Genomic DNA, 12,291 nt, shown 5'->3' on the forward strand with positions numbered 1-12,291 from the left:
TCATAGGATGACCGTTATTTAATAAAAATCCCTCCACACCTAGGATTGTTCACTAACAGACTTATAACCAGGTAGGAACATGAGTGACGGAGAAGTGTCCCATCCAGGTGGTTTCCAGGGTGAATAACAGAGAGGAAAAGAGGCCGCCAGTGCCTTCTGCAGCATCATGGACTGAGGGGCATGTTCCTGCATTGTGGCTTCTGACAATGGTAAATCCCTTTTGGCATGCTTTGAAGCGCTGAGACACTGTGGCAGCACAGCCACTGCCAAAAGCTGCAGGCATCTGTGTGGCTTGGCTGGGCTTAGAGGAGCAGGTTTTATTCAACTTGGAGAAATGCTGCTCATGATCTAGTCGCTGTATAAAGAGTCCTCCAGCAGTTTCCCATGAGCAAAGCTAGTCCAAACCAGGCAGTATGTGTGATCTTGGGAAGCACTGAGCTATAGGGGAGTTAGAAAGAACATGCTGTAGGTTTGGGGGGAGTTTTAAACAAGCAGACAATGCTGATTATGGAAAATCTACCTATAAACAGTTGCTTTCAGTTAAGTATCTGACAGTATTTGAGGAAATAAAAGTATTTAATTTTCCTATGCATTTGCATCCATAAATTGGGAGATTAGGAAACAGATCATGGTCACTTTTCCCTCACATAAATGCCACTTTTATCTTGGGGCTTTTGAATGGCATCTCTAGGAGAACTCTGTAGGTAAAACTCACAGAAATAGGCAGGAATAGTAGGGGGGGAAGAAAAGAAAAAGAAAAAAATCACGCTCTTAAGACTGCATGTCTCTCTGAATTCAAGTGTTCTTTTGGCTAATGTGAATGCTTTTCTGACATGTTTTCTAACCAGCTGTTCTCAATACTGATACATCCATTTAAGACAACTTCTCAAAGCAGTTAGCGATAGAGACCCAGCCAGCATCTTCAGTTCTCTCTGCCTGGAAGAGAACATGTCTTCTCCACATCAAACTGAGATTTTAAAAAACCTTTCAGCTGAGTCTGTTATTCATAATAAGCTGTGGTGTATGATTGCACAGACTCTCACATAAGCATGCGCAGAATTGTTTATTGTTACAATACAGGAGAATATATCCTTCACCATAACGGGGAGGTCCCGCTGTCTCCCCCAGTCATCACCCGATTCATATCCCTTATTGACTAAGAAAAACAGTCTCTCTTCCTTTTGGCAATGATCCACACGACTGCTCTCAGATCTGCTTATTCTCACGGTTAACCAGTTACATAATTCCCTTGATGTTCTCAGTTTCCTTACAGAGGAGACAACTAAGCCAGGTGTTCAGGTCTCACCTCAGGCGTATGTGCGCGTCTCAGCGCACAGGTCGAATTCCTGTCTTATCCTGGCCGAAACTCCCAACTCCACAATTCTTCTCCACAATAAGCAACCTGCTATTGCACGCCTGTTTGTTAATAGCTCGTGTCCTTCAAGTGTGGTCTGTGAGAAGTCCTTGTGCTCTGGGAAATGGGAAATGCAAAAGGGAAGACTCAGTTTCCCAGACAATGAGAGCATTGCTCTGCTCTGCAAGGGCTTGCAGGGGCTTTGGAAACATTGCTGGGTTGGGATCAGAGCAGTCAAGCCCTCGATTTCATTTGTAAACTGCCATAAATCCAAGCAGCAAGGTCAGGAACAGGGAACTAGACAGAGCTCATTCAGAAGTTATAAAAAGCCTGACCTTTTCAGGAAAACTAGCTATTTTGGGGAGATCACCCTCTAATCTCCACTGTTCCACCTTTAATCACCTTCATTTTTGGATGCTTTGAAAACTCTTTGAGATAGTATTGCGATTGCTTGCATAATGCCTCCTTTTAGCACCCTGAAAGCTTGTGATATATGCACAAATAGCAACTTTTCTTCCTTGTTGAAATGCCCTATGGATGTTTCAGTGTCCCTGAGTCATTGACAGATAGAAGTCGGTTTGCTTTCTGATGGAGTTCACGCATCAGACATGTGAAAACGAATAATTTGGATCTAAGGCATGTCTCCCTGCTCTCCGTGTCTGGACAGAGCTTCAGGAGATGCGTTCTTATCTCTGAGAAGATAGAGAGATGGAACTCTCTCTCACTAAAAGCTAAGAGTGAAATCTGATGTTGCCTTTCCCTTCCCTTCCATCCTATCATCTGTCACCAGACATTGGCTTTTATTAAATCTCCCTTAAAGAAGGAAAAATAAAATTTTCTGGTCCATAGCAGATTGATTCTGGTCCATAGCAGATTGATTCGAAACAGTCAGCACGGCTTCACCAAGGGCAAGTCCTGCCTGACCAACCTAGTGGCCTTCTATGATCGAGTGACTACATCAGTGGACACAGGAAGGGCTACAGATGTCGTCTCTCTGGACTTCTGTAAGGCCTTTGGCACGGTCCCCCACAGCATCCTTCTCTCTAAACTGGGAAAGTATGGATTTGATGGGTAGACTGTCCAGTGGGTGAGGAATTGGCTGCATGGTCACATCCAGAGGGTAGTGGTCAATGGCTCAATGTCCAGATGGAGATCTGTGACAAGTGGTGTCCCACAGGGGTCCGTACTGGGACTGGTACTATTTAAAATCTTCATCAATGACATAGTGGGATCGAGTGCACGCTCAGCAAGTTTGCAGATGACATCAAGCTGAGTGGTGCGGTTGACATGCCCGAGGGCTGGGTTCCCATCCAGAGGGACCTGGACAAGCTCGAGAAGTGGGCCCCTGTGAACCTCCTGAGGTTCAACAAGACCAAGTGCAGGGTCCTGCACCTGGGTCGGGGCAACCCCTGGTATCAATACAGGCTGGGGGATGAAGGGATTGAGAGCAGCCCTGCCGAGAAGGTCTTGGGGGTACTGGTGGATGCAAAGTTGGACATGAGCCAGCAATGTGCGCTCGCAGCCCAGGAGGCCAACCATCTTCTGGGCTGCATCAAAAGAAGCGTGGTCAGCAGGTCGAGGGAGGTGATTCTGCCCCTCTGCTCTGCTCTGGTGAGACCCCACCTGCAGTACTGCGTCCAGCTCTGGAACCCTCAGCACAAGAAAGACATGGACCTGTTGGAGCGGGTCCAGAGGAGGGCCACGAAAATGATCAGGGGGATGGAACGCCTCTTCTATGAAGAAAGGCTGAGAGAGTTGGGGTTATTCAGCCTGGAGAAGAGAAGGCTTCGGGGAGACCTTATTGCAGCCTTTCAGTTCTTAAAGGGGGCTTATAAGAAAGATGGGGACAGACTTTTTAGCAGGGCCTGTAGCATGGAGGTCCCGCAGTTTGGAGGTGTGGGGAAGAACTGGAGAGGGTCCAAAGGAAATGGAGACAGACTTTTTAGTGATACAAATACGACAGACTGTTGTGATACGACAAGGGGGAATGGTTTTAAAATAAAAGAGGGTAGATTTAGACTAGATATAAGGAAGAAATTTTTCACAGTGACGGTGGTGAAAGACTGGAACAAGTTGCCCTGAGAGGTGGTACATGCCCCATCCCTAGAAACATTCAAGGTCAGGTTGGATGGGGCTCTGAGCAACCTATCTAGTTGAAGATGTCCCTGCTCACTGCAGGGGGATGGGACTAGATGACCTTTAAAGGTCCCTTCCAACCCAAACTATTCTATGATTCTCTCAACCAAACCCCATCATTTAGACTGAAGGGCTCTGTTCTGTTTTCTCCTTAGAAGCCTTTTGTCAACAAGCACCTGGTGTTAGACTCCCGTACAGCCATGCAGAGCTTGCTTGGCTTTCTTAATACTGCAGTCACACCTGTGCTGATGTTTGTAGTCTTTCACTGTGCTTGAGGGGTATGTGATGGTAGATGAGCCACTGCCATTATCCACTGAGCATGTTGTTTGGATTACTCTGTAGACAGAAAATGCCCCAAAGAAAAGGATTGGAGAATCACACGAACGGACCTAGATTTCTTCTTCTGGGATTTTCGGACCACGCCAACCTGCAAGACTTGTGTTTCACAGTCTTCTTGATCATTTACCTCACGGTCTTCATAGGGAAGAGCTTCATCGTCCTCATCACTGTGGTAGACCCAAGCCTCCACAGCCCCATGTATTTCTTCCTGAGGAACTTATCCTTCCTGGAAATCTGCTGTACATCAATCACTCTGCCAAAATGCTGCTGGCTTTCCTGACAGAAAGCGGCAGGGTCTCCTTCTTTGGCTGTGCTGCCCAGCTGTATTTCCTGGTTTTGCTGGGCAGCACTGAAAGCCTTCTCCTGGCTGCCATGGCCTATGACTGCTATGTAGCCATCTGTGACCCCCTTCACTATAGCCTCATCATGAATGGGGGGCTCTGTGTCGGACTGGTAGTGGGGTCATGGGTGGCTGTCATACCAGTATACGTAGGGCAGACTTACCAGGTTTTCGCTTTGCCCTTCTGTGCATCCCAGGACCCTCATCGCTTCCTCTGTTACATCTCCCCTCTGTTGGAACTGGCCTATGCAGACACTTTCTGGAACCAAGCAATGTTGCACACCATCATCTTGGTGTTTGCAGTCCTTTCCTTTTTCTTGCTATTTTTTTCTTACACTCAAATTTTCAAATTGTCAGGGCAATGATGAAAATGCCTTCAGTTCTGGGCAGACACAAAGTCTTTTCCACCTGCTCCTCACACCTCGGGGTAGTGACTCTCTTCCATGGCTCGGCCATGGTTGTGTACTTTAAACAACGGTCAAGGGTCTCTGCAGACACTGACAAATACCTTGCCCTGTTTTACACAATTGTGATTCCCATGCTTAACCCTGTCATCTACAGCCTGAGGAATAAGGAAGTGAGAATTGCCCTGAAAAGACTCCTATGGAGAAAGTGATACTGCAGAGTTTGTGAAATAAGCCTAAATAGTACCAGAAGCCCCAACAAGGTATTTGGTTGTGTGAACATAGGAGTCCCATATTAGGTCAGACAAAATTGATGTCCTGCCTTGCTATGATCCCCCTCAGGAAGGGGACAGGTCTCCTGGGGCATTCCTGTCATCTCTGATAGCTCCACCTAGATACCTTCATACTTGTGCTGGTTTTGGCTGGGATAGAGTTAATTTTCTTCATAGCAGCTAGTTTGAGGCTATGACTTGGATTTGTGCTGAAGATAGTCTTGATAATACAGGGATGTTTTAGTTATTGCTGAGCAGTGCTTACACAGAGTTGTTGTGGTTTAACCTGGCAGGCAGCCAAACGCCACACAGCCGCTCGCTCATCCCCCCCATCCACCCCCACCCCCCGCTCACAGTGGGATGGAGGAGAAAATCGGAAAAAAATAAAAGTAAAATTCATAGATTGAGATAAAGACAGTTTAATAGAACAGAAAAGGAAGGGAAAATAATTGTTGTTATTATTATTATTATTAATTAATAATATAATAATATATAATATAATATATATAATATAATATATATAATAATAATAATAATAATAATGGTAGAATGTACAAAATGAGTGATACACAGTGCAATTGCTCACCACTCGCTGACCGATAACCAAGCAGCGATCGCTACTTCCTGGACCACGCCTCCTATTTATATACTGAGCATGACGTCATATGGTATGGAATACCCCTTTGGGCAGTTGGGTTAGCTGTCCTGGCTATGTTCCCTCCCAGATTCTTGTGCACCTGGCAGAGCACGGGAAGCTGAAAAGTCCTTGACTCAGGATAAACACTACTTAGCAACAACCAAAACATTCTTCTCATACTAAATCCAAAACACAGCACTAGGAAGAAAATTAACTCCATCCCAGCTGAAACCAGGACAAAAGTCAAGGCCTTTTCTGCTTCTCAACCCACCCCATCAGTGAGGAGGCTGGGGGTGCACAAGAAGTTGGGAGGGGACACAGCCAGGACAGCTGACCCCAACCGACCAAAGGGATATTCCATACCATATGACGTCATGCTCAGCATATAAAGCTGGGAGAAGAAGAAGGAAGAGGGGGACATTTGGAGTGATGGCGTTTGTCTTCCCAAGTAACTGTTACATGTGATGGAGCCCTGCTTTCCTGGAGATGGCTGAACACCTGCCTGCGGGTGGGAAGTGGGGAATGAATTCCTTGCTTTGCTTTGCTTGTGCACGTGGCTTTTGCTTTACCTATTAAACTGTCTTTATCTCAACCCACGAGTTTTCTCACTTTTACCCTTCTGATTCTCTCCCCCATCCCACCATGGGAGAGTGAGCAAGCGGCTGTGTGGAGCTTAGTTGCTGGCTGGGGTTAAACCACGACAATACTCCAGAACATCTTCAGTTCCCCTGGGGAGTTGAGTGCAAACAGCTTGTTCAAGCTGTGTCTGCCCAAGCTGCCAGTCCCGTTAAAGGGAAATAGTCAAAGCAGTCAAGAGGGATTAGAGGGTGACACATCCAATGAGAAGATGACTACCTTAGGTTGAGAAATCATTTGCTAGACCCCATTGACTATCCAGAGTGTCCTTGGACGGAATCAACTAAGGAAAATTAAAGGACCTGAAAGTCACCTTCCCCTGCTATGATGTTTTGCATTGAGTTGTACAACGCTTGACAAAACTTGACATAAATAAATTAAAAAACAAAATCAAAACCGAAACCACTAGGAGATTTTCATGACCCAAATTGCTAAACCTGTAAGTAACATGGCCTGAATTCATTGTGCAGCCTGCTTTGAGCGTGGCCTGAATTCATTCTGCAGTCTGCTTTGAGCCTCCCTGCAACCTGGGAGACCTCCCAAGTTCCATTCCTATCTGAATGGTTTCCTGACTCTACACAACATTTGTTCTGAACTGACTTGCTGATAATACGGAGAAACAAGATTGAGAATGATTTGCTGAGCTTTTTTAAGCGTCTCCCTTAGAATGAGATGGATCATCTTCCAGATTCTCCCTGTGTCTCTCCGGTGGTGGCAAAGTGAGCCTAGACCATCATCAGAGGTATTTTATGTCTGGCATGATGTGACACTAGTTCTACCCTCTGCAGGATCACCTTATCTTTTCATGATTGCATCACACTGGAGAGGTTGTGAAACAACCTCCAGAGGACTGGATGCATTAAAGAGTCCCTAGGCATCCTTCAGATGATGTATCCTCAAATATTCTACGATGTCTTGAATCTCAGAGTATGACTGTTCATTGAGATTTAAACTTTGGAAGAGAGTTATTGCTGGCCTGGTTTGCACTTGTGTCCCTTTAATTCCCTTTAAGTCTTGGAGCTTGAGTGTGTGACACATCCTTTGAGGGGGGGGGAACACAGAAACATAGGCAGACTGGAATGAAGAGGACTTCCCAAATCATCAAGACGGATGGATGTTATGGTCCTTACCATGTATGACCAGTGCAAGTAAATGCTTCATGGAGTTGTCCTGAAGACTTGGTCATGGTCAGGCAGGAGGCAAGTAGTCTGCTTGGTCTCACACATACCCCATGTAGGCATTTTAATCTGACCTAATCCCCCACACTTCCACAAACAAACAAAAAAAAGGATTGTCATTTCTAGGCAGTGAATTAATCAGTTTTCAGAGGAACAATTGAAAACCCAAGGGGAAAAACATTCCTGCAGAGACAGGTCCAACATACTGGGCGTGAGACTCACCAGGTGGGTCACTGGAAGAACCTCCCAGGATGACCTTGCAGACTGAGAATGGGTGTTTCTGCCTCTGTGGACCTGAGACTCATTGTGGGATGCCAGAAAGAGCATTTGGGGATTGTGCAAGACTTGCTATGGGATGTTTAGGAAAAGACCAACGTCAGGGAAAGGAAGGGATGAAGGTGGATTAGGGAGGAACAAACATGGGAAACAGAGGGAAAAGGGGTTAAAAAGAGCTGGTGACATGTAAACAGTTTGCTGGTTACACAATTCTCTGGCCGTGCCTGCAACTGATCACTCCAGCCTGTCATATTTTCATACTTGGCTCCCCTACCCTCTAATTCCAGGCTACTGGCCCCGTTATCCCAGCATCGGAGCAGCTAGGTGACAATGTGCTCTCCTGGATGACGGCTGAAGTCTTTCCGCATATCTCGCAGCTCACCCAGGGATAGGGATCGGGCGGTCACCATCTCATTTACGGGTTCTGCCTCCTCCTCCTCCTGAAGGTGATGGCCCTGCTTCACATTCATCCCTTACTAAACGAGCTGATTTCCTTGTGCATTTTCTTTTTTGTATAGGGGCAACTGATACTGGCACGGGTTGGTTCGCCATTGCAGGGGGGGAGTAGCCACCATGCCTGCCATGTGGGGTGGGGTAGCCACAGTGCCTGCCATGGGGGGTGAGGTAGCCACAGGGCCTGTTGTTTTGTCCTTAGATGCAGAGATCTTTTCTTCCCCATGAGGGTTCTGAGTGGTGTTAAACAGGGCTCGGTAGGCGTGGGCCAGGCCCCAGCACATTGCAGTGATTTGTGTCTCCCTAGGATTGCCAGGGTGACAGCATACTTTTTCCAAATATTCTACTAATTTTTCAGGATTCTGCACTTGTTCAGGGGTGAAATTCTAAAACACTGTGGGTGCCCACCATCCTAGGTATTTGCTCATGCTATCCCACGCACCGTGCCACTCATAAGTATCCAGCCTTGGGACAGATCGCTGGATGATATTCTTAAATTGCTTATTAACCTTAGACAAAACGGAAACAATATTCCCAAGAAATACCAGTAGATGTATCTTAACTACCCAGGGATGTTCAAGATACTGAAAAATTATTGTAACGAAGGAGAAAACGTATTAGAAGAAGATAGTGAAGGTGCCATTCTGTATTTCCTCCATAAAAAACCTCTCAGAGGAAGGGGTATAATTGCTAATTGTCTCCATGAGGTGATACCCAAAGTACAGGAACAGCTTCAGTACAAAACCCAAATACAAGATAACGCCCAAGGCCAGTGTTTTAATAACAAATCTCCTGGGCAAAACATCACTGATCACTGCAGAGCACAGCAGACTGCAAAACCCAATACCATTCTTTAACACATACAGCAAAACAAGAGCATGGTGCAGATCAGATAAACTAATATCGAGAACAGATAAATCAATATTGTGACCAGCAACTGTTAACAGATATAAATTCATTCATACGCTCCAGTTAATCTGTTGTTATCTCAAACCCTGCAAGCTCCACGTTGCGCACCAAAAAGGACTGTTGTTGTTTAACCCTAGCCAGCAACTGAACACCACACAGCCGCTTGCTCACTCCCCCACCTCCAGTGGGAGGAGGGAGAGAATTGGGAGGATAAAAGTGAGAAAACTCGTGGGTTGAGATAAAAACAGTTTAATAACTGAAACAAAAAAAATGAAATAGTAGTAGTAACAACAATAATAATAACAATCCAATAATAACAATACAAAACAAGTGATCCATGATGCAATTGCTCACCACCCGCCAACCGATGCCCTACCAGTCCCTGAGCAGCGATCACTCTTTCCCAGACCAAGCCTCCTAGCTTATATACGGAGCATGATGTCATATTGTATGGAATACCACATTAGCCAATTGGATCAGCTCTCCTGGCCGTGGTCCCTCCCAGCTTCTTGTGCACCTGGCAGAGCATGGGAAGCTGAAAAGTCCCCGATTATGAAAGAACCACTGAGCAACAGCTACAACATCAGTGTGCCATCAACATTCCTCTCATACCAGATCCAAAACACAGCACCACACTGGCCACTAGAAGGAAATTAACTCTATCCCAGCTGCAACCAGGACACACACCAATGGGACACGCCACCGCTGCCCTCCTGCCCCCTGTGACACTGCAAGGACACAGAAACCGCTGCCCTCCTGCTCCCTGTGACACACACGGGACACAGCCACCCCTGCCTTCCTGCCCCCTGTGACACCACAGGGACACAGCCACTATTGCCGTTCTGCCCCCTGTGACACCAAGGGGATGCAGTCACCGCTGCCCACCTGCCTGCTGTGACACCGGGGGGACACAGTCACCACTGCCAACCTGCCGGCTGTGACAGTACAGGGAAGCAGCCACCGCTGCCCTCCTGACTCATGTAACACCAATGGCACACAGCCACTGCTCCCCTCCTACCTGCTGTGACACCACAGGGACACAGCCACCACTGGCCTCCTGTCCCCTACCACATAACGGGGACACAGATGCCGCTGCCCTCATACCTCTTGTGACACCACGGGTCACAGCCACCACTGCCCTCCTGCTCAGTGTGACACCACAAGGATGCAGCTACTGCTGCCCTCTTGCCCCCTGTGACACCAATGGGACACAGCCACCATTGTCCCCTGCCACTCTGACACCATGGGCACAGAGCCACCATTGTCCACCTGCCCACTCTGACACTATGGGGACAGCCAACGCTGCCCTCGTGCCCGTTGGGACACCATGGGGACACAGCCACTGCTACCCTCCTGTCCGCTGTGACACCAATGGGACACAGCCACGGCTGCGTTCCTGCCCCCTGTGACACGTTGGGGACAGAGACACCGCTGCCCTCCTGCCCCCTGTGACACCATGGGGACACAGCCACCCCTGCCCTCCTGCCCCCTGTGACACCATGGGGACACAGCCACCCCTGCCCTCCTGCCCCCTGTGACACCATGGGGACACAGCCACCCCTGCCCTCCTGCCCCCTGTGACACCATGGGGACACAGCCACCCCTGCCCTCCTGCCCCCCGTCACACCATGGGGACACAGCCACCCCTGCCCTCCTGCCCTCTGTGACACCATGGGGACACAGCCACCCCTGCCCTCCTGCCCCCTGTGACACCATGGGGACACAGCCACCCCTGCCCTCCTGCCCCCTGTGACACCATGGGGACACAGCCACCCCTGCCCTCCTGCCCCCTGTGACACCATGGGGACACAGCCATCCCTGCCCTCCTGCCCCCTGTGACACCATGGGGACACAGCCACCCCTGCCCTCCTGCCCCCTGTGACACCATGGGGACACAGCCACCCCTGCCCTCCTGCCCCCCGTGACACCATGGGGACACAGCCACCCCTGCCCTCCTGCCCCCCGTGACACCATGGGGACACAGCCACCCCTGCCCTCCTGCCCCCCGTGACACCACGGGGACACAGCCACCCCTGCCCTCCTGCCCCCCGTGACACCATGGGGACACAGCCACCCCTGCCCTCCTGCCCCCTGTGACACAGCTATCAGAGCACTGGGGTTGTGAAAAAATTTTTGCAACACATCATTTAACCTAATGTGTTTGATTTCTCCCCAGTTCCCGGTAATTTCTCTGCGAATATTTGGCAACACTTTTACATATTGCCTGGCTGCAGGTCACATTTGCCTTCTTTCCCCTGTTTATCTACCTATTTATTAATAATACTGATGGCAAGCAAGCTCTCAATAAACAAATAATACTGTTGTTCTTATGTCATTAAAAAGCTGAAACAAATAGGTATAGCATTCCTGTTTATAAGCCCCTTATTTGCAGTAGTCAGATGCAGGAAATTAAATATTTAACTGTAAATCATGTTGTAACTTTACACTAGAAGGTATTAAATTTGAGTATTAAAGATACTAGTTTCAAGTGTAAAAACAATGACAAATTTAGAACAGCTGTGACTGGTATAAGCTTTTGTCTAAAGAAATATGAATTCTGCAAGTCAGTAAAATCATATAATATAGTTGTTGCAATAATGCTATACAGTACTGAGTTTTACAGGGAAAATTATTATGCATTATTTGCTTTTTTTGATCAATAAGCTCATCGATATCAAACAGCATTATTCAAGAAAGTGAAAATATTAGAGTAGGACTTAACTCATTACTCCAACATGAAGACAATTTTGGTTCAGTGTACTGTAAAGTTAAAACGTGCAATACTGTAAAGCTTCAACGTGAACACTATCTGTCCCTAACTGGTTCAGGTGAGGTGAGTATCTAAAAAAGTGTCCTGAATTATTTGCCAAACTGACTAATAATTGTAGGTCTTTTATTTCATCAAATATGTTCAGTAAAAAAACAGAGGAAGAAGGTAATTTTTTTAATAGATTTTATTTTGGGGAGTTTAGTAACATTTTTATTCATTCAAGAATTAATATAAAAAGCCAGCAACTTTTTAATCTTTTTGGCAAACTTTTTACCTTGTTCACGCAGAGAGGTAAGAAGACAACTGACTTTATGTGTACAACTAGTCCCAGGACACAGAATGGTAAAGTAGGGATTTTGAGCAAATTTGGAGGAACAGGGTAGAGTTCCTTCCACTAACAGAGGGCTTTGCAGCAGGCAACAGAACAAAATGGTAAGTAACCAAGTGCAATGGCTAAGCTGCCTTGGAGTCTTCGTGTTTTCTATTCTGCTTCCCACTTCACCTCTCCATCTCCCTGTCCGTAAGGATTCAGCCACTAGCCTAAACACTGATGAAGGATGAAGCCCTCATCCTTAAAATACTTCAAA

The 12,291-nt window shown here is 47.1% G+C and overlaps 1 protein-coding gene across 1 annotated transcript in view; it reads left to right on the plus strand.

Annotated features, from left to right (window-relative positions):
• Window positions 1-12,291, plus strand: part of LOC142076355 (uncharacterized) — an 801,642-nt gene that overhangs the window by 750,225 nt on the left and 39,126 nt on the right. The window lies entirely within an intron of this gene.

This window comes from Calonectris borealis, unplaced genomic scaffold, assembly GCF_964195595.1.
Source record: "Calonectris borealis unplaced genomic scaffold, bCalBor7.hap1.2 HAP1_SCAFFOLD_44, whole genome shotgun sequence".
Lineage (NCBI taxonomy): Eukaryota > Metazoa > Chordata > Aves > Procellariiformes > Procellariidae > Calonectris > Calonectris borealis.